The 23,116-nt window shown below is 37.5% G+C and overlaps 2 long non-coding RNA genes across 2 annotated transcripts; one reads left to right on the forward strand and one right to left on the reverse strand.

Annotated features, from left to right (window-relative positions):
* Nucleotides 1-1,406: 1,406 nt before the first annotated feature.
* LOC128133316 (uncharacterized) lies at nucleotides 1,407-3,959 on the reverse strand. The gene is made up of 2 exons (XR_008231797.1): nucleotides 1,770-3,959; nucleotides 1,407-1,677 (listed from the first exon to the last, which is right to left on the reverse strand). It is a non-coding gene; the product is annotated as an uncharacterized LOC128133316 (long non-coding RNA).
* A 12,582-nt stretch (nucleotides 3,960-16,541) lies between these two features.
* On the forward strand, nucleotides 16,542-19,273 carry LOC128133317 (uncharacterized). The gene is made up of 2 exons (XR_008231798.1): nucleotides 16,542-17,806; nucleotides 19,073-19,273. It is a non-coding gene; the product is annotated as an uncharacterized LOC128133317 (long non-coding RNA).
* The last annotated feature ends 3,843 nt before the right edge of the window (nucleotides 19,274-23,116 follow it).

A 23,116-nucleotide genomic window follows, 5' to 3' on the forward strand; every position in this document is an offset into this window, starting at 1 on the left:
TAAAGCCCTTCGCAACTGATCACGCCTTATATGTGTGTACTTTCGCATCCATGTCGGTCTTCTTCTTGAAGATCGATTTGCACCCAACCATGTTACGACTTGGTACATTTTCAACCAAGTTCCAAACCTGATTGTCATACATGGACTGAATCTCACTGTCCATTGCCTCTTTCCACTTAGCAGACTCAGGGCCCGCCATGGCTTCCTTGTAGTTAGATGCCTCATCCAAATTTACCAGTGTACTATCATTGATAAACGTATCACCTTCCGTAGTAATATGAAAACCATGACACTCCGATGCCATCCTTACTCGAGAGAAATGTTGAAGAGGTAATGAATCGTCAACTGGTTCAACGGGAGTTTCCTCCTCAGGTTGGGCGCTAGTGTTAGAGATTCCTTCATTGCTTAACTCTTGAAGCTCTTCAAGGTCATTTTGCCTCCCACTGTCGTGTTGGCATATGAACTCTCTATCGCAAAAGACTCCTCTCCTCACAACGAAGACGAAATTGTCACTCGGTTTGTAGAAGGGATATCCAAAGGAATTATATGGGTAGCCAATGAAAATACATCGCTCACTACGATGTTCGAGCTTGTCATGAGTCTCTCATCTTGCGAAAGCCTCGCAACCCCAAAACATGATATGTGCTAACGAGGGAACCTTCCCTGTCCGTATTTCGTGAGGTGTTTTGGCAACCTTCTTAGTTGTGACTAGATTAAGGATATGGGTGGCAGTCTCTAAGGCATTCCCCCAGAATGAGATAGGTAATGAAGCTCGAACCATCATGGAATGAACCATGTCTAAAAAGGTCCGATTGTGCCTCTTAGCCACACCATTAAGCTACGGTGTCCTAAGTGGCATCAATTGTGAAACAATTCCACATTCTTTAAGATAGTCGTGGAACTCGATACTAAGATACTCAACACGTCGATCATATTGGAGCATCTTTATCTTCCTGCCCAATGATTCTCCATTTCTTTCTTAAACTCTTTGAACTTTTCAAAATTTCCGACTTGTGCTTGATTAAGTAGACATATCCATATCTGCTATAATCGTCGGTAAAGGTTACATAGAAGCGGTTAGCATCCCTTATGGCAGATCTGAAGGGTCCACACACATCAGTGTGTATGAGATCCAACAAACCCTCAACTCTTTCACAAGTACCATTGAAAGGTGACTTCGTCATCTTTCCAAGCAAATAAGATTCGCATGTGTCATCTTACTTTAAGTCAAATGACTCCAGCACTCCATCCTTTTGAAGTTCGGCTATCCGTTTTTTGTTGACATGTCCAAGATGACAATGCCATAAGCATGCTTTGTCCAAACCATTGGACAAATCAATATGCAATACATTATTTCTTAAGTTGTATACAACCATCACAGTTTCAAATATACCATTACATGGCAATGCTTCAAAATAAAACTTGTTATTAAAGAAAGCATTTATAGAACCAATTTCATTATTAAACGAGAAATCTAAAACCTGGTTTATACCAACCATGAAATGAAATAATGTTTCTCGCCATATCTGGCGAGTAGCAACAATTATTCAACTCTAAACCTAACCCATTACAAATCAATAAAGGATAAACTCCAATCTTGGTGACAGGCGACGTTTTCCTATTCCCCATGATCAAGTTCATCTTCCCGTGCTCCCCATCCCTACTTCATCTTAGACCCTGCAAATCAAAACAAATATGAAAACCACATCCTGTATCAAGGACCCAAGAACCAGCATATGATGAGTTATTAGAATGAATAGTGTGAATACCTGTGAAGGTGGGCTTTATCTTCCCATCCTTGATTTCCTACAAGTATTTAGGTCAGCTTCGTTTCCAGTGCCCTTTTTCATGACAATAGAAGAACTCTGCTTCCTTTGGATTGGATAAGGGAGTAGTAGAACCACCTTTGGACCCACTAGAATTGGATACATCATGAGACTTTCCCTTGTGATTCTTTGTAGGAGCTTTCCTTTTCTTCCCTTCCCATGTCCAATTTCTAGGACCGAGGCAGCAGTATGAGTGAATACCACAGACTTGCATTTTAAACTACTTTCAGTAGTTCTTAGAAGGCCTTGAACTTGTTTAGAGTGACTTCCTCCTTGTTCATATGATAAGTCATACAGAGCTGATTATAACAAGGAGGCAAGGAGTGTAGGATAATGTCAATAACCAACTCTTCATCAAAGTTGACATTTAACTTCATAAAGCGGTCCACATATCTCTGCATCTTTTGCAAGTGGGCCATGATGGACTCTCTCCATCCTTCATTTTAGTTGTTATCATGGAGACAATGATTTCATACCTTTCTTGTCGAGCACTCTGATGGTAAGTCCTGGTGTATCTCGAAAGGCCAGAAGTCCTCATAGGACTTTTGAAGCTTAGAAGTCATAGTGGTTAGCATGATGCACGATACCTTTGTCGCATCCTTTTCATGAGCCCTATACTCAGCCAATTGCTCAGGAGTACCAGTTTCTTCATCAATCTCCTTTAGCTCTTTGTTGAGGACATATTTGTTTTCTTCGTATCGAATGGCCATGTGAATGTTTCAAATCCAGTCATTGAAATTCGACCCATTAAAAATGACCCTCCCACATAAGTTCATGAAGGAGAAAGATCCAGAATCATTTTGTAACACCCAGTTTCTAGCTAGCTAATACAAATTTAAGGGTTATAAAATAATCTGGATAATAATTTCATTCAAGGATAATTTATGGGGTTAGATAGTCGAGTTATTACACAAAACACATTTACGGGTGAAGTGGACGAATTAGATCAAGTTAAATAAGAGCTTTAAGTGAATTGTTGATTAAGCTCACTGCGAAGGTTAATAATAATAATAATAATTTGAATGTGTTAGTCCAAGGGCCAAACAGTAATATTCGGAAATCAAATTGTTAAGACAATCAGAGGGTTTTAATCGTCAAGCTTCAAGAAACCTAGGGACCAAACCTATAACCTTCAACACCATGTTCACTCTTCCTGATTCGTCGATGGAAGCTTGTCGTTTTCCCTATCATGGTCCTGCAATTGTTGATGCAAATGTAGGGAGCTGGTCCCATTCCTTTACTCGTTCCATTGGCCATTTAAATCTAGTGTGACTCTCCAATATGTATGGATCCCTTCTCTTCAATCTGCAATTTCAAAAATTAGTGAGAGAAAGAGAAATGTAGCATAGTGAGGGCTTTCGTATGCGGGTGTGCAAGCTCCGATGGTCTCTCGAGCCCCCGATGTTGTTCGTGGTCCCTTCTGACAAGTGTAGACGGGGTCCTTCGGCAGTTGAATGGAGAGAATTGTGAAATCTTTAAAGGTTATTCCCCTGTCATCGTCCAAACGAGAGAACCGATCGATGGGAGCAGGAACATCAAGAGTGTTTGAGTGAGGTGAGCTCGATTTTCAGAGATGCCGAAGACATCAGGCTCACAGAGGCATATTCTCTTGAGCCACCTGTGAGCACTGAACCCGAATAAGGACGAGAGAGAAAAGTAATTCATCTCGTTTTCTTCTTTCCGCAGCATAATCTCAGGTGCAAGTGAGTTTAGATCCCATCGAATCATGCTTTCAATTGTGCTTTGTCTCCATCTCCATGGCTACACCCAAGAAGCGTTCCAGATGGAGGGAATGGGGATTTGCGGATGACCATGGTCAACGGATGAAATGGAGACGTTGGGGATGAGGTGATTTTCAAGCATCGATGAAGGAACCTACTTCAATTCCATTGGAGCGTAGGAGGAGTTTAGTGGCGCATTGCTAGGTCCGACATGGGATGCGTCGCTGGAGGTTGATTGCACCGACCCTCTGAGGACGCAATGGGCAATAGAGTTCAAGCAAGGATGGAGTATTTTGACCTAATCCTAATCCACCTCATCTTTTAAGGTATTAGCCTTTAATTCATTTGGGCTAATATCATATAGGTTCAATTAGTTTATTTTGGGCTTATATCATATGGATTCAATTAGTTTATTTTGGGCTTATATCATATGGATTCAATTAGTTTATTTTTAGGCTAAGTGACATTGGGTTTAAGTTCAAGATAAATATAATATATGGTAAAGCCATATTATTTATAATTAGAACAAAAATGGATTTTTGTTATCTAATTTAGTAGATGGCAAATAATTATGAATATGGTTTGCGTAAATTAATTACAAGGTAATTAATTTAATAAAAATTAACTAGATTGATAAAGTTGTATGGATTTTCTTAGGTCTAGGATTTTAATATAGTATGGTTAAAATATTAACGACTTTTATGTATAGTATTTTAACGAGAAGGACTCTAGGAGTTAGCATTTCCCCACATAATAATGCAAGTAAATAAAAAGTACATTATGAAATATTAATGAGTAATATTTGAAGTATGAACTAAGTAAGGAGTATTAATATCATTGTAGGTGACCAGAGAGCAGAGAATCTGTCTTAGCTGTTTTGGTAGTATATTTTGTGTTTTGCTGCTTCAGGTAAGTCTCCTCATTGTTTGTATAGGTCTAAGGCACCAATGTCGGCCCTTTTAGTTTATGTATGGTAAGAAGACCCGGTGGTTAGCCCTAGGCATTATGCATGAAAGACCAGGAGGTGGCTCTTGGCACACTGTATGTTATTATGTATGAAAGACCAGGAAGCTGCTCCCGGCACACTCTATATTATTATGTATGGTAGGAAGACCCGGGGGTTAGCCCAAGACATTATGTATGAAGGACCAGGCGGTGGCTCCTGACACACTGTATTCTATTATGTATGAAAGACCAGGAGGTGGCTCCTGGCACACTGTATGCTAATTGGCTAAGTAGAGTAGTATGTATGCTAGTTGTCTTTGTGATGCCTTCATGGAAGACCAGGAGGTGGCTCTTGGCACTTGTCTGTGAGACCGATGGGGTGGCCCCCAGCTTAGCAAGAAAGACCACGTGGTGGCTCGTGGCATAATGGCAAGACTATGTTTGGCACATAGCATCTTTACTGATTATGATATATGTATGGCTCATGGTTATGTATGACAGTATGCAAGTATGTGTTTATATGCTAGACAGTATCCGGTTGAAAGAGACCGAAGGGGTAGGCTAGCACCCAGATATGCTATGCAATATGTTGATATGTATGGTATGTGGTATTTGTTGGATTATGTGTGTAAGCCCATAACTATTATTGGTATGTATTCGACCCGAGAGTACCATGGTCCATTTAGGTTGCATATCATCAGGACAATTTGTTAGGATGGACTTTTGAGAGAAGGTTATTTATGGTTTATTAATATACTATAAGTTATAATATATTAATATAAAATCATATGTTTTAATTAGTATTGATCAAGAATTAATTTGGAATTAATTTAGTGGTTAAAAGAGACTAATTAAATATGTGGGGACTAATTATGATAATTAGTTATATGTGTTAGGCTTATGATCTATGTTGGACCAAGTTTATGTATGGATATATAAAGAGTTGGGCCACATGAACCATGAATCATAAAACTCATGGGTATGGATTTGGGTTATACCCATGACTCTTGGAATCCAACATATAAATGTGCTACTTCATGGACAAAAACGTGTACACTACTTTTCTTAGTGAAATATGGAGGTTTTTGGTGCATGGTATTCTCTCTCAAGTCCTACCTTTGTCCATGATTTGTTGTGACTTCATTTGAGGCTTCCACACTATTAGGGCTAAGCTCTTTAAGGCCAAATACACCAAGAATTCAAGGTCCATCAAAAGGTATGTGATGCTAACTAGTATATTATATTTTTATGTTAAATGCATGCTAGTTGTAAGCTTAATACCTTGGAAACCATTTGCATGCATAATTAGTAAAAACATAGATCCAAGGTATTTAAGGTTGTATGTGCACCATAGGATGTTGTAGTATACCAGAACCCAACAGTGGTGTCAGAGCCATGAGTTGTTTTCAATTATACTTGATGCAAGTTGCTGGAAAAAAATGAAAAAAAATCGAAGTTTTTGCTGTCTGAACAGGAGACTCGGCGAGTTGAACCCCCTGAAAGCAGATCTTTGAGTTTTTTTGGCCTGTTTTGGATTAGAATCATTACCACAAAGTGTTTTTGTTCAAAAAAAATTATTTTTTGATACTATGGTAATGTTTATTCTCATCCAAATAAAGGATAATAATCAAAGTTTCAAGTTTTATACATTTTTATATGATGCTTGAAAAATGTTGATTATGAATGTTCATGTTTATGAGTTTGTTTAGATTAATAGAAAAAATTATGAGATAGTTGTTTTCAATCCAAATTAATCTAGAAGTTGGTAATAATATGTTTTTTTTGTAATTTGTCCTCAAGTTACTTGAAAATTCACATTTATAAATTTTATAACTCATAAAATTTCCATAAGTTATGAAAAAATGAAGAGTCGCATTTTTAAATGCTTTTAAAGTCTTCCATAACTTGTCTACAAGTTACGGAACTTGAAGGGTTTTTTCTATTAAACCACTTTAAAACTCATAAGTTATGGAAATCATAAGTTTTTGAATTGTTCAAAACTTGTCCTCAAGTTTTGAAATTTGTAAAGTCAAACCCCATATACACTTTAATTCCAAACTCTAGAATTTTAAAAGTTAAAGTTCAAACTTTATCGACTTCATTAAATTAATTAAAGTTTTTAATTAAAAGAGTTAATAATTCCATAAAGACATGGTTTAAGTTTAATTAAATTAAGAGTATAGTTTAATTAATAGATTAAACCACCAAGTATTTTAAAATTTTAAAATACACCCTTATACTATTATAATATTAATAGTTAATACTTATATATATATATATATATATATATATATATATATATATATATATATATATATATATATGTGTGTGTGTATAAGAACAAAGTCAGTTTTACCGTTAGTAGGCCTCATTCACGAAGCCGATGTATAAGGGGGGGTATAAGGTTACTGCCTATAAAATGGCAGTTTAATGGGTGTCCACTCTCACCCACCGCTTCCTTGACTGGTGGAGGGTCGTTAGCCGAACGGGTAGGACAAGGACTATAATTCTCCCTTCATTAAAAGTATTAATGATAAATACTAAGTAACTAAACCTTTTATAAATACTCAATCTTAGCTACTTAGGAAAATGTGAATTTGGTGCTAACCCATGAAATTCACACCTTGTACCTTACCAAGTTGTTGGTGGAGCGTGTGTGGGTAACCGACACACTAACTTGGACTAGTAAGGATAACATAGGGTGACTTAGTGTTTATCATAGATCGGTGGAGCACGTGTGGGTAACCAACACATCGATTAGGTGATAATATTAAGGGTACCAAGTGAATTTGTATGGTTATTCACACCTTGTTTTGTGATCCTCGGCATCGCAATCACAAAATTTGAGAGGGCACACTCGAGATTGAAACATGCCATTGAAAAGTTCAATGAATCTCAAAAGATCTAGGAATTTCAAATCCAAGAAAAACCTAATAAAATTATTTCGTTTTCATGGTGGAAATTGGTGAATCGTCATTCGCCTACCTGCAAATATTTTATGGCTTGGATTACGGCATCCCTCTTCCAAGTTATAAAATATTGTGTTGGGTCCTAGCCTTAATATTTCATATTGGGTGTTATATTAAGGACTTAAAAATCAACTAACTTGAATATCTCCCATTTTAGATGTCTAGTTTAGATATCTATGATCTTCCCAAATCTCTTGCAATTTCACTTCCTCCACCCCCTCCAATTATTTTCCCTAACCCACAAGTTCAACGTCACTCAAGCCCTATTGCCAAGCAAGGTCTATGTGTGATCACATCTTCGAGATGAAGTCACATATTGACAAGCCGGGAGAGTTGGGTGTCAAATTCTTGAGAAAGTTGGATGTTCAATCACTTTCTAAGTCACATAGTGAGTTCTTTTGGGACTACTATGAAACAGACTATGACATGACGCTTTATGATTTTATCTATTTGCTTGGTGCTGCTGAATCAGAAATGATTTGAGGACTAGTAAAACAAAATTGATTAGAAGATCAACTTCCGAAACCTTCTATTGCTAAAGGACGGGGCATTGGTTGCGAAGCTGCCTAATTTACCTGAACAATCATAAGGTTGGTAAAGTCAAAGAGTTTGACTCTACTTCGGGTAGAGTGCACTATCTAACTCTATTAAGTTCCTATTTGAGATTCTTATACATGATGTGACCATACCACATTTTGATGTTTTGTAGAATCGAAGAGAGGAAGCTTAAAGGAAGTATATGCTGATTCTTATCGCGAAGATGGATTTCGATCGCATGGTTCAATGATTAGAATTGTGAGTTGTTACTTAAGAGTTATGATATATTGCTTAGGAATAGATAACAACAAATTCTTCATATGATTTTGCATTGTAAGGATAAGTTTTTCCGCAAGTTTTAAATAAAAGATGAGGTTTTATTTTATTTATTTTAAATATCCTTACAGTGGCATTTGTGAAAAATGGTTGTTTATATGATTCCATTGATAACAATATTGGAAAATGGATTAGATTCTTTCGGAAGTGGTAGTGTCATAATTTACCAAATAAGGAAAGATTCTCATCACCCAAGTTTCAATTAAACCGAAACTTGGAATCATACAAGTTGTATGATGAATGAGAATATTCATCATTGGAAAATTAAGTCAAGTGAAAGGACTAAGGGATTGAGTACACATTCGTGTGCACTGGTCAAGTCCACCACAAAGATCGATAAGACTATTCGTCATGATTTACTAAAGTTTAGTAAATATGGTTATACTTACAAGTTTAAGTATAATTCTGAAACATTGGAAAATGTTCGATGTATGGCAGAACGAATGAGAAGAATCAAACTAGGCAGAAAGATAAAAGTTTCTCGAATCTGAAAAGATGGGAGAGTACTTTGGTATCATGTTTTATGATCATCTTAATGATTAAGATACCATATCACAATTAATCCTCTAAAGACATCTTAGTGCATTCTTATGGCTAAGAAGAGGAGTCATGAATTGTTGGAATGGGTATATCATGAAGACGAGTCATACTTCGTTCCAAAAACAAAGTCTTAGAGTCATACTCCAAGATTGTAACTTGAGTGACACATCTTAAAAAGGTTTATTAACGCTAGTCAAATGTAAGAGCAAAATGTTTTCTACTCTTGTACATTTGAAATTGGTAAGTTGTGATGTTTTGGATAAAACAAAGACCAACTAAGGCCAATTGCGTGAAGTGTTAGTCTTGATAAGAATCCGCACTATCCCTTGAATCTTTGTTTTGTCAAGGAATAGTTCTTGACAAGAGAGTCTTATATGTCAAGAGGATAGTGGGAGTCTTGAAAAAATTGAAAGTTTCAAGAACTAATCAAGGATAAAACCTATAGTTCTTCACTAGCACACGACTTGTGGTTTATAACCTATCGTGTTGACATTTCTATGCCCATTCCTGTTAAAGTTGGATTTGCATAGGAGTTCTGAGAGTTATTAATTGATTGCATAACTAGTTGGAAGCAATGGTAGGCCCTTGGGCTGCCAGGTGGCAAAAAGTTAAGTCTGCACAAGTTCAATCCATATGAATTTGGAAGTGTCACTAACCTTGTCTTGTGATTATGGTTTTGACAAAATTCATATGGATAGGAACTCATACACCATAAAATCGAAGTGTCATTAGGTTTCTCTCCGATTCATGAAAATGATGGTGAGGAAACACTTTCACTAAGTATAGTTTTAGTAGATAGCAATTGTGACATTTGCATTCTCAAAGGCGTTAGTGGAGCATGTGTGGGTAACCGACACACTAACATAGACTTGTGAGAAATGGAAAAGGTCTAAACAATTGAGACTATGATTACGACATCCCTTTTCATAGTTTTAAAATTGTTTAGACACACATGTGAGCTATCTGAGGAAAGGTGTATGATTTTGATAAAGTTTTATCAAAGCATCTTGTATCATAAATTTGAACTTTGGTAAGAGAGTCAACAAAGTATTGATTTCTAGAAGTCCAACTAATTTCTGGATACATGTCAAAGCTAGTGGGAGCATAAGTGTTATGCTAACAATCATCATGTTAGTGGGAGCATGATAATTATGTTTAATATTGCGAGCTATCAATGTTAATTATAGAAAACAAAAGGGTTTCAATTGGGAAAAGTTGTTTTGCTATAATTAAGGGAGAGAAAATTATACTTCATTTCAATTCTAAAAGCTTAGATTGAGATTTTGATCATCTTTAGTCAGGGATATATATATATGAATTTTTTTTGGAATGGTTCAACATAAGGAAATTCTATATATATTGCGTTCTCAAAATTCGATTATGATTACGGCATCCCTCTTCATAGTAAAATTTTGAAAACATGGCAAATAAAAAAAATTATTGTAGCAATAGATTGGTCTAGTATCATGTCTTTATGTGAGACATCATGAATTGTGTCCCATATGCTTCGAATATAGGATCGATTGCATGTGTTGTAATATTCATCCTTTGTAAATTTTCCAAATGCTCATGGCATTAAGAGGGGAAAAGTCTAGAATTGGATATGACTAAAATGATTAAACAATTGTCGAGGATGGTCTAAGTTTTACCAAAGATTGGTTACTCAGGGACAGTTGGAAGTATAGTGTTAATTTTTGGAAAGGACCATAATTGGCATATTCTGAAAAGAGGCGACTCTTGTTCAGAAGTGATAGTCAAAATGAGAATATGGAAATATTCTCATAGGTGGAAGTTATTCAATCTGTGTTAGATGAGAAACCTTAATGCAAGAAGGATGTTCAAAGTAATGTACTTTGAATTTGAGACTTCCTTTCCATGGAATTGATCTCCATTGGAATGCTCTGTAATGTCTGATGACAAGTCTTTGTGACTTTGTGCATAGTCATTACGAGAGGATCAATGCACATAAGTTTAGAATCTAACAGATTTCGTTAAATGGTAGGAATTTGGAATTCTTACATTTACGATAAAGATTTGGGATTGTGAAATGAGCATCATTGGAATCATGTTCTGTTGATTTATTTCACAAAAAGATCATAGATAAACATAGTGTGCATACTTGGTGTATGGCATGACTAGTGTTTAAAAAACATAGTTTACATGCTTGGAGCATGGGACAACTATTGTTTTAATTCAAGTATAAGGTTGATTATTTGAAACATTATCCAATGAATAATGAGTAATCAATATGGTGTTTATATAAAAGGTGTTTTATTTACTCTCAAAGGTGCTTGGGACCATAAAGGATTATTATTATTCTTGTGTTTCACTTTGCATGTTTTGACTTCCAGAATAACTAGGTTATCCTTTCCGAATGACTAAGTTATTCAAACCATCCACAGTTGATAATACGTTGGAAGTAGGTATTAAGGCAAGACTGTCATGAATTGGGTTTGTAGATGTCCAAGGTAGTGGACATAGTAAGAGTTACTACAACATTCATGAGTACTCATGGAATAGGGATTCGAGTATTGGATTCAACCCACGCTCATTTGAATCACTTCATGGATTTTATCACGAGTGATCATGAGACAATAATATCTTATATTCTTCAAACCTATAGATATGAGTTGTTACTATGAGTTGGTTGTACATTCATTGCACGAAAACTCATTCGGTAACTCGATGTTATAAAACGTGGCTTTGTGTATGATTCAACAAGTAGTAGAACAATCCATATGAGTTGAAGTTTATCCATTCCTTTTACCTTCAGGATAAAAGCGATATCTGTGGGCCCCTCGATGATTTGGTGATGACAAAATGTAAGTGCTCGGTTGGGCCTGAACTAATTCGATCTGTTCAATTAGTCAGTCATCATAAATTGGAAATCGAGAAACAACAAATGGATAGAGAGAATGATTATAATCCATGTCTTAGTCCATATAATATCTAGAATGGAGGAATATATGATCCCTTATCTAATGGACATGTCAATGATTTGTTCAGAGTTCGACAACGGATTTTATGAGCTACGATTGCTAGTCGGGATCTTGGCGTCATACACAATAATAGTTTTAGACTTATCCAAGTGGGAGACTATTGGATTAGGTGTCTAAGCCCATACCTATTATTGGTATGTATTCGACCCGAGAATAGCATGGTCCATTTGGGTTGCATATCATCAGGACAATTTGTTAGGATGGACTTCTGAGAGAAGGTTATTTATGGTTTATTGATATATTATAATTTATAATATATTAATATGAAATCATATGTTTTAATTAGTATTGATCAAGAATTAATTTGGAATTAATTTAGTGGTTAAAAGAGACTAATTAAATCTGTGGGGACTAATTATGATAATTAGTTATATTTATATATGTTGGGATTATGATCTATGTTGGACCAAGTTTATGTATGGATACATAAAGAGTTGGGCCACATGAACCATGGATCATAAAACCCATGGGTATGGATTTGGGTTATACCCATGACTCTTGGAATCCAACATATAATTGTGCTACTTCATGGCTAAAAATGTGTACACTACTTTTCTTAGTGAAATATGGAGGTTTTTGGTGCATGGAATTCTCTCTCAAGTCCTAACTTTGTCCATGATTTGTTGTGACTTCATTTGAGGCTTCCACACTATTGGGGCTAAGCTCTTTAAGGCGAAATACACCAAGAATTCAAGGTCCATCAAAAGGTATGTGATTCTAACTAGTATATTATATTTTTATGTTAAATGCATGCTAGTTGTAATACCTTGGAAACCATTTGCATGTATAATTAGTGAAAACATAGATCCAAGGTATTTAGGGTTGTATGTGCACCATAGGATGTTGTAGTATGCCAAAACCCAACAGTATTTGGGGAGCTCACTAAGCTTCGCGCTTACAGTTTTAAGTTTGGTTTCAGGTACTTCGTTTTCAAAGGAAAGGAGTCGGCTTGATCGCAACACATCACACTATATTTCCGCACATGAGATCTTTTGGATTACACTATGATATGATGGTTTTATAATAACGTATTTAAAGATGAAATTTTTGGCCTATAATTTTGGGATGTTACAAGTTGGTATCAAAGCCTTGGTTTGAGGGATTCGAGGACACTCTCGGGTGTGTCTGAACTCAAACTAACGACTTGGTATGAAAATTTTCAAAAGTAAAACCCTTTTATAAAATGAAGTTTGAAAATAATTTGAAAAGAGAAAAGAACTTTGAAAAGAACAAGGTGTGTGATGCGTGCAATTAGCCGAGCTCAAGTAAGTTTTCCCCAAGATACCCATACATGTTATGATATGTTATGTTATGTTATGATATGAGTATGAGAACTGCATGCTAGATTAGGGCTAAGGATCTAGGAGGATGTCTTACATGCCTATTATATGTGCTTGTACACTTGCATGCTAGTGCTTATCAGTCAGTGATAGGATAGCCCATTTAGGTTATGCCTGATTGTATGAGCCTTTGAATTGCATGTACAGATTCCTTATTAGAGGATAGGATGGTTTGATTGGAATATTATGGTTAGATTTTCGATTGTCTAAATGTTGCTTGCTTTTTGCTTTGTAGGACTCTTAGTAATGTGAGCTAGCTATTAAGTGAATATGCTAAGTCACATGTGGCATAGGTTAGATAATCTCAGAGTAATTGATTTGACCATATTACGCAGCTCTGGTCTGAGTCGAAACGTTCTAGGGATGGGTATATTACTCCGAGGATTATCTGATCTCTGTTTCATGTGGCTATATTCATGAGGTAGCTAGTTGACATTACTGGTAACCTTTCAACATCTGAGAACTGGGTGCGTACGGGAACCTAGGGAAGCCTAGGATATGTTTCAGTGGGTTAGTATTGAGGCTCAGTGAGACTTGGGTGTACTAGCTTGAGGGAGTGACTTAGAGGATTCGGGAGAATTGCTGACGAAAGTATGGATAGGTGTGGAAGGTAGTATCGGGCCCGTACTACTGAAAGCACATGATCCATACTCGAATTAGTAAGAGTCTTGGAGAATCTGAGAAGCTTCAGGGAGAAGTCTGTGACCAGGTTTGGGGATAGAGGATGTTTCATTTGTTGCAACTTAGCAATTGGCAAGCGAGCTAGTAAGTGTGACAGGGTGTTAGACCCTAAAGGATATGATTTCCAAGGGGTTGCAAATGCGAGATCGATTTAGAGCACTTTGAGAAAAGGGGTTCATGCCAGGTGTGTATAGTAGAGGATTTCGGGAAGAGACCCACGAATTTTGATCATCAGGTGATAGGCCAACAAGGCCGGAGTAATTGCAGCTCATATGTGAAAATGCACAAGGGCGTTTGTCACTCCAAGGATTTAGGCTGCTACAGGTGTGGCACAGTTGATCATGTCAGCTGAAGGTGATCAGTATTCCTCCAGATGTTGCGAGTATGTCATCTTCTTCTGCTGATAGATGAATGTTGGGGATACGTATCGCTTTAGGATTATGAGTGAGTTTGGATAAGTCAGATCTCGAGTCGGTTTTCTTCTAGTGTTTGGGTTATCAAGGATCTTATATGCCATCCTGTATGCCGAAAGCTCTTTGATGAACCCACAGAGGGACGTATCTTGCGGAGTGGGTTCCGCTTGTACCGTTATCATTCTGAATCTTTGTCGAGATATGTGCAGGAGTATGGTTTGGAAGATTCTCGGTCAGGGTTAGAGTGATAGTTCAACAGTGAAGTCAGCGTTCAGGGGTTATGTCATTGTTCAGGTGTGGTCGACAATTGTTTATGGATGAACTTTGGAGTTCAAGGCACTACCGTTGCTAGGACATAACTGGTAACATGAAGAGGGTATTTTTAGTTGCATGTATTAGATGCATAAGTGGTTGGTCATCGGATGTTCAAGAAAATTGTACTTTCGCATGGGCTGTGTACGGTTAAAGTGCAGTGGTGTTGTGGGATTGGAAGTGGGAACGAGGACTCGTCAGCCAAAGTGGAGGTTAAAGCCTCTAGTTGTCAGCATAGGAGGTGGATTGAGGTGTCAGACTAGACCAGATTCCAAGAGTACTCATCAAGATTTACGAGGATGGGCGATATTAAGGTTTAACCGGTGACTAATCGCTAGCATTGGTAAGCACAGGTTATTATCGGTGGGATACTAGAAAGCGAGAAGGATTGGGAATCCTTCTATTCTCACGTGTCGTGAAGACTTAGTCGAATCTAAGTGGGGAGAGACTTTTTATAAAGTTCTCCAAATGTGAGTTCTGGTTGCGCGATGTGCAATCTTTTGGGGACCCTGTCAACTAGAAGAGTATTCTGGTTGATCCGGCCAAGATAGGGGTCATGATGCAGTGGGAGATTTCGAGGTCTCCAACTAAGATTCAGAGTTTCCTGGGTCTAGGGAGATATTACCAAAGGTGTATATGAGACTTCTCCGAGATTACGGTTCCTTTGACCCGACTGACCAAGAAGTCGGTGGTCTTTCGTGGTTTACTGTGACGCTTCGATCACGGGCATGGGTGCGGTACTGATGCGGTTGGGCCACGTGATAACATGCCTTAGGGAATCAGGTTGGGGATTCCAGTCTGGACATGATTTCAATTGAGTGTTAGGTCAAGCACGTGTTCGACCCAGTGTAGAAGTGCTGTAAGACTATGGGGTGGCCTGTAGCATTCATTAGTGGTCAGTTAGTATGGGAGTGTTGTAAGACTATGGGGTGGCCCGTAGCATTCACTGGTCCCTATTCGACAGTCAGAATGTGGCAAATTTGTGATTTACTCACAACATGATCGGATTTGGGGGATGACAGGTCGTTACAGACTAGGCGTGATGTAAGGCTAGAGTTGTTTTGGTAGCCTTCACTTTTCGTATTAGATTCGAAGGCGACAGGTAGTCGAACCGTCATGATCGGGAAAATCAGAAGGAATAATGGAACCATGCGTGGCAATATGGTTAGGCAGACTCCAAAAGCCGAAGTCCTCTTCGGAAGTCACCTGGGGCGACTGTGAGGTTCCTCTTGGCTTTGCAACCGGACAAGAATTCAGTATTCCAGATAAGTTGGGGACCAGGGAGGTCTCGATTGCCTTTGGAAAGTGGATAGGAGGCAGCACGATGCTTCAGATAGTAGTAGTGATTTGGGGATTCGTGTGTGTGCAGTAACTTGATGATCGAAAGTGCTAAGTCATTTGCAGTGGGATTAAATAATCTCAGAGTAAAGTATTTGACCCCGTTGCGCAGGTCTCATCTGAGTCTAACCGTTGTATGGATGAATCTTCCACTCGAAGGATTATCTGAGCCTTCTGTATAGTTAAGTATTCTGCAGCTAGTTATGGATATGGGATTTGTTTTCATGATTTGTATCAAGATCATCTGGTTGGAAGTATTTATGGTTGATCACGTGTTCGAAGAGGTTTTGGCTTGGTAGCATTACAGTGTAGGCGGTCTGTCAGAGAGAAAGACCACTATGGATTTCAGACTCCGGTTAGGTAGAAGTGGTTTTGGCGGAAGGTTTAGAGTTTTATTCGGGACAAAATTTTGGTTTAGGTTTCAGTTATCCTGGGAAGGTTGTTTTACACGTTGAATCATCGGTTGCGTCCTTAGAACATTAGTTTGGATATGGGAGTTAGTATGGACCGATTTCGATGACGAAATCTAATTTAAAGGGGGGGGGGGGGGGGGAGTTGTAACGCCCAGTATCTAGCTAGCTAATACAAATTAAGCGTTATAAAATAATCCGAATATTAATTTCATTCAAGGATAATTTATGGGGTGAGATAGTCGAGTTAATACACAAAACGCATTTGCGGGTGAAGTGGAAGAATTAGATAAAGTTAAATAAGAGTTTTAAGTGAATTATTGATTAAGCTCATTGCGAAGGTTAATAATAATAATAATAAAAATTATTGGAATGTGTTAGTCCAAGGGCCAAACAGTAACATTCGACAATCAAATTGTTAAGACAATCAGAAGGTTTTAATCGTCAAGCTTCAAGAACCCTAGGGACCAAACCTATCAACTTCAACACCATGTTCACTCTTCCTGATTCATCGATGGAGGCTTGTCGCTTTCCCTATCGTGGTCCTGCAATTGTTGATGCCAATGAAGGGAGCTGGTCCCATTCCTTTACATGTTCCATTGGCCATTAAAATCAAGAGTAACACTCCAATATGTTTGGAGCCCTTCTCTTCAATCTGCAATTTCGAAAATTAGTGAGAGAAAGAGAAATTTAGCATAGTGAGGGTTGTCGTATGCGGTTGTGCGAGCTCCGGTGGTCTCTTGAGCACCCGATGATGTTCGTGGTCTCTTCCGATAAGTGTAGACGGTGTCCTTCGGTAGTAGAATGGAGAGAATTATGAAGTCTTTAAAGGTTATTCCCCTGTCATCGTCCAAACCAGATAACCGATCGATGGTAGCAGGAACATCAAGAGTGTTTGAGTGAGGTGAGCTCGATTTTCAAAGATGCCGAAGACATCAGGCTCATAGTGGCATATTCTCTTGAGCCACATGTGAGAACTGAACCAGACTAAGGACGAGAGTGAAAAGTAATTGCTCTTGTTTTCTTCTTTCCGCAGCTTAATCTCAGGTGCAAGTGAGTTTAGATCCTGTCGAATCATCCTTTCAATTGTGCTTTGTCTCCATCTCCATGGCTACACCCAAGAAGCGTTCCAGACGGAGGGAATGAGGATTTGCGGATGACCAGGTCAATTGAAGAAATGGAGACATTGGGGATGAGGTGAGTTTCAAGCATTGATGAAGGAAACTTCTTGAATTCCATTGGAGCGTAGGAGGAGTTTAGTGCCGCATTGCTAGGTCCGACATGGGAGCCATTAGCCAGAAGCTTGTGGTTCGATGTCCTCAAAATGGAATGCGTCGTCGGAGGTTGATTGCACTGACCCTCTGAGGACGCAATTGGTGAGCGAGTTCAAGCAGGGATGGAGTACTGGGACCTAATCCTAATCCACCGCATCTTTTAAGGTATTCGGATTTAATTCATTTGGGCTAATATCATATAGGTTCAATTAGTTTATTTTGGGCTAGTATCATATGGATTCAATTAGTTTATTTTTAGGCTAAGTGACATTAGGTTTAAGTTCAAGATAAATATAATATAATGTAAAGCCTTATTATTTATAATTAAAATAAAAATGGATTTTCGTTATCTAATTTAGTAGATGGCAAATAATTATGAATATGGTTTGGGTAAATTAATTACAAGGTAATTAATTTAATAAGAATTAACCACATTGATAAAGCTGTATGGATTTTCTTAGGTCTAGGATTTTAATATAGTATGGTTAAAATATTAACGACTTTTATGTATAGTATTTTAACGAGAAGGGCTCTAGGAGTTAACATTTCCCCACATAATAATGCAAGTAAATAAAAAGTATATTATGAAATATTAATGAGTAATATTTGAAGTATGAACTATGTAAGGAGTATTAATATCATTATAGGTGACCAGAGAGCAGAGAATCAGTCTCAGCCGTTTTGGTAGTATATTTTGTGTTTTGCTGCTTCAGGTGAGTTTCCTCATTGTTTGTATGGGTCTAAGGCACCAATCCCAACCCATTTAGTTTATGTATGGTAGGAAAACCAGGTGGTTATCCCTAGGCATTATATGTTATCCCTAGGCATTATATATGAAAGACTAGGAGGTGGCTCTTGGCACACTGTATGCTATTATGTATGAAAGACCAGGAAGCTGCTCCTAGCACACTCTATGTTATTATGTATGGTAGGAAGACCCGGGGGTTAGCCCAAGAAATTATGTATGAAGGACCAGGTAGTGGCTTCTGACACACTGTATTCTATTATGTATGAAAGTCCAGGAGGTGGCTCCTGGCACACTGTATGCTAATTGGCTAATTAGAGTAGTATGTATGCTAGTTGTGTTGGTGATGCTTGCATGGAAGACTAGGAGGTGGCCCTTGGCACTTGTCTGTGAGACCAAGGGGGTGGCCCCTGGCTTGGCAAAAAAGACCACGTGGTGGCTCGTGGCATAATGGCAAGACTATGTTTGGCACATAGAATCTTTACTGATTATGATATATGTATGGCTCATGGTTATGTATGACAGTATGCGAGTATGTGTTTATATGCAAGACAGTATCCGGTTGAAAGAGACCGAAGGGGTAGGCTAGCACCCAGATATGCTAGACAACATGTTGATATGTATGCTATGTGGTATTTGGGGAACTCACTAAGCTTCGTGCTTACGGTTTTCAGTTTTGGTTTCAGGTACTTCGTTTTCAAAGGAAAGGAATCGGCTTGATCGCATCGCATCACACTATATTTCCGCACATGAGATCTTTGGGATTACACTCTGATATTGTTTTATGATAACATATTTTGATTATTTCTACTTTGGTTTTGACAAGACATGATGTTATGGATGTTTTATTATACTGATGGTTTTATAATAACGTATTTAAAATGAAATTTTTGGCCTGTATTTTTGGGATGTTACACATTTGAGTTTGAAGCATTGTTTGAAGCAGACATTTGAAAAGAAAGACAAGTTTCATTAGATAGAAATTCCTTAATATCACGCCTAAATGAAATATTAAGGCTAGGACCCAACACAATATTTCACAATTCTGAAGAGGGATGCTGTAAACCAATTGCAAAATATTTGAAGGTAGATAAATGACGATTTACCAATTTCACCACCCAAAACAAAATTTTTAAAGAATTAAGTTTTATGAAATTCGTGGATCCTTATGATTCATAGAACTTTTCAATGACATGCTTAAATCTCGATTATGCCCTTCAAGTTTGTGACTGGGATATCGAGAATCACAAACAAGGTGTGAATAACCATGTAAAGTAGCTTGGTACTCTCGAGTCATTTACCACCGAATCAATGTCCTGGTTAACCACACATGTTCCATTGATCTATGATAACTCTTAAGCTACCCTTCTCCACTCTTGTTAGTCCATGTTAGTGTGCTTGTTAACCACATGGGCTCTACTAACGGCTCGGCAAGGCTACACCTAATTGTGCTTTGTCTCCATCTCCATGGCTACACCCAAGAAGCGTTCCAGATGGAGGGAATGGGGATTTGCGAATTACCATGGTCAATTGAAGAAATGGAGATGTTGTTGATGAGGTGAGTTTCAAGGATTGATGAAGGAAACTGCTTCAATTCCATTGGAGCATAGGAGGAGTTTAGTGGCGTATTGCTAGGTCCGACATGGGAGCCATTGGCCAGAAGCTTGGGGTTCGATGACCTTAAAATGGAATGTGTCGTCGGAGGTTGATTGCACTGACCCTATGAGGACGCAATTGGCAAGCGAGTTCAAGCAGGTATGGAGTAGTGGGACCTAATCCTAATCCACCGCATCTTTTAAGGTATTGGGCTTTAATTCATTTGGGCTAATATCATATAGGTTCGATTAGTTTATTTTGGGCTAGTATCATATGGATTCAATTAGTTTATTTTTAGGCTAAGTGACATTAGGTTTAAGTTCAAGATAAATATAATATAAGGTAAAGCCTTATTATTTATAATTAAAACAAAAATGGATTTTCGTTATCTAATTTAGTAGATGGCAAATAATTATGAATATGGTTTGGGTAAATTAACTACAAGGTAATTAATTTAATAAGAATTAACCACATTGATAAAGCTGTATGGGTTTTCTTAGGTCTAGGATTGTAATATAGTGTTTTTAACGAGGACTCTAGGAGTTAACATTTCCCCACATAATAATGCAAGTAAATAAAAAGTATATTATGAAATATTAATGAGTAATATTTGAAGTATGAACTAAGTAAGGAGTATTAATATTATTATAGGTGACTAGAGAGCAGAGAATCCGTCTAAGCCGTTTTGGTAGTATATTTTGTGTTTTGCTGCTTTAGGTGAGTGTCCTAATTGTTTATATGGGTCTAAGGCACCAATCCCGGCCTATTTAGTTTATGTATGGTAGGAAGACCAGGTGGTTAGCCCTAGGCATTATGTATGAAAGACCAGGAGGTGGCTCTTGGCACACTGTATGCTATTATGTATGAAAGACCAGGAAGCTGCTCCTGGCACACTCTATGTTATTATGTATGGTAGGAAGACCCGGGGGTTAGCCCCAGACATTATGTATGAAGGACCAGGCTGTTGGGTTTTGAGCATTCTAACACTCCTAAGTGTACATGCAACCCTAAATACCTTGGATCTATGTTTTCTCTATTATACATACAAATATAAACATCCAAGGTATTATCCCTATCTAGCATACAAAATAATGAATATAACAAGATAGAATACATACCTCTTTGATGTAGAATGTCTTCATGAAGCTTGAGTGCCTAGTGCCTCAAGTGTGACACCTCAAATGGTTCACACAACACCAAATACACTTGGAATGACTTGAGAGAAATCCACAACTCATGAAATCGGCTAGCCCTTTCTTTTTCCACACTAGTGGCCGATTTTGGTGAATAATATGATGCTTATATAGTTTGTTACAATTAGGGTTACACCATGTAAACCCTAATTGTCATGACCTTTCATTTCCATGACCCATGGGTTATGTAACCTCCATGGAGCATCCTATGGGTTTAACCCAACTTGATTATCCATGGAGCTTTGGCCCACTATATAAGTTATGGATGATTTGCACAATCAACCCATATATTTAATTAGTCTTCTTTTGATCACATAACTAATTCTAAATTAAATCTTGATCAATACTAATTAAATATTATTATTATTATTATTAATATACTAGAACTTATAATATATTAATAACCATAAGTGTCTTATTTCTCTTATTTAGTCTATCCAAGGGCATGTTGCCATGCAACCCAAATGGACCATGCCGGGTCGGGTCAAGTCTTACCAATTATAGTTATGGACTTAGACATTAATCCAACAGTCTCTCACTTGGATAAGTCTAAAACTATTATTGCGTATGACTTCAAGAACCGACTGGCAATCGTGGCTCTCAAAAGCTTCTGTCGAACTCTGACCTTCTAGATGAACTCTGACCTTTGTCAATGACTTGTCCATTAGATAAGGGATCATATATTCCTCCATTCTAGATATCATATGGAATGAGACATGGATTATAATCATTCTCTCTGTCCATTTGTTGTTTCTCGATTTCCGATTTATGACGACTGACTAATTGAACAAATCAAATCAGTCTTGGCTCGGCCGAGCACTTCCATTTGTCATCATCAAATCATCGAGGGGCCCACAGATATCACTTTTATCCCGAAGGTAAAAGGAATGGATAAACTTCGACTCATATGGCTTGTTCTACTACTTATTGAATCATACACAAAGACATGTTTTATAACACCGAGTTACCGAATGCGTTTTCGTGCAATCAATGTACAACCAACTCATAGTAACAACTCATATCTCTAGGTTTGAAGAATATAAGATATTATCGTCTCATGATCACTCGTGATAAAATCCATGAAGTGATTCCAATGAGCGCGAGTTGAATCCAATACTCAGAACTTATGAGCACTCATGAGTGTTGTAGCCCTTTGTCCAATATCTTAGACCTCTACAAACCAACCCATGATAGTCTTGATTCATATATACTTCCAACATATGACCGACTGTGGATGGTTTGAATAACTTAGTCAATTAGAACAATGACCTAGTTATTCTGGAAGTCAAAACATGCAAAGTGAAACACAATAATAATCGAATCCAATATGGTCTCAGAACTTATGAATATAAATAAAACACCTTTTATTTATCATCATATGATTACACATTATTCATTGTATACTATTTCAGCTATCAACTTTATTCTTTAATTTAAAACAATAATTTTCCCATGCTCCAAGCATGCACACTATGTTTTCTAAACACCAGTCATGCCATACACTAAGTATGCATACTATGTTTGTCTTTGATATTTGCTTTGTGAAATAGATCAATTGAACATAACTCCAATGATTCTCATTTCACATTCCCAATTCCTTACTGCAAATGCAAGAATTCCAAATTCATGCCATTTACTAAATTCTGTTAGATTCTAAACTTATATGCATTGATCCTCTTGTAATGATTATGCACAAAGTCAGAAACACATGACAACAAACATTACAGAGCATTCCAAAGGAGATCGGCTCCTTGGAAACATCCTTCTTGCATTAAGTTTCCTAGTCTTACACAGATTGATTAATTTCTAACTTTGAAACATTTCCAGATTCCATTTTGACTATCACTTCTGAACAAGAGTTGCCTCCTTACATATTATTTCAATATGGTCCTTCCAGAATTATCACTATACTTCCAACTGTCCTTGAGCAACCAATCTTTG

The sequence above is a fragment of the Lactuca sativa genome, chromosome 4 (genome assembly GCF_002870075.4).
Source record: "Lactuca sativa cultivar Salinas chromosome 4, Lsat_Salinas_v11, whole genome shotgun sequence".
In the NCBI taxonomy this organism is placed as follows: domain Eukaryota; kingdom Viridiplantae; phylum Streptophyta; class Magnoliopsida; order Asterales; family Asteraceae; genus Lactuca; species Lactuca sativa.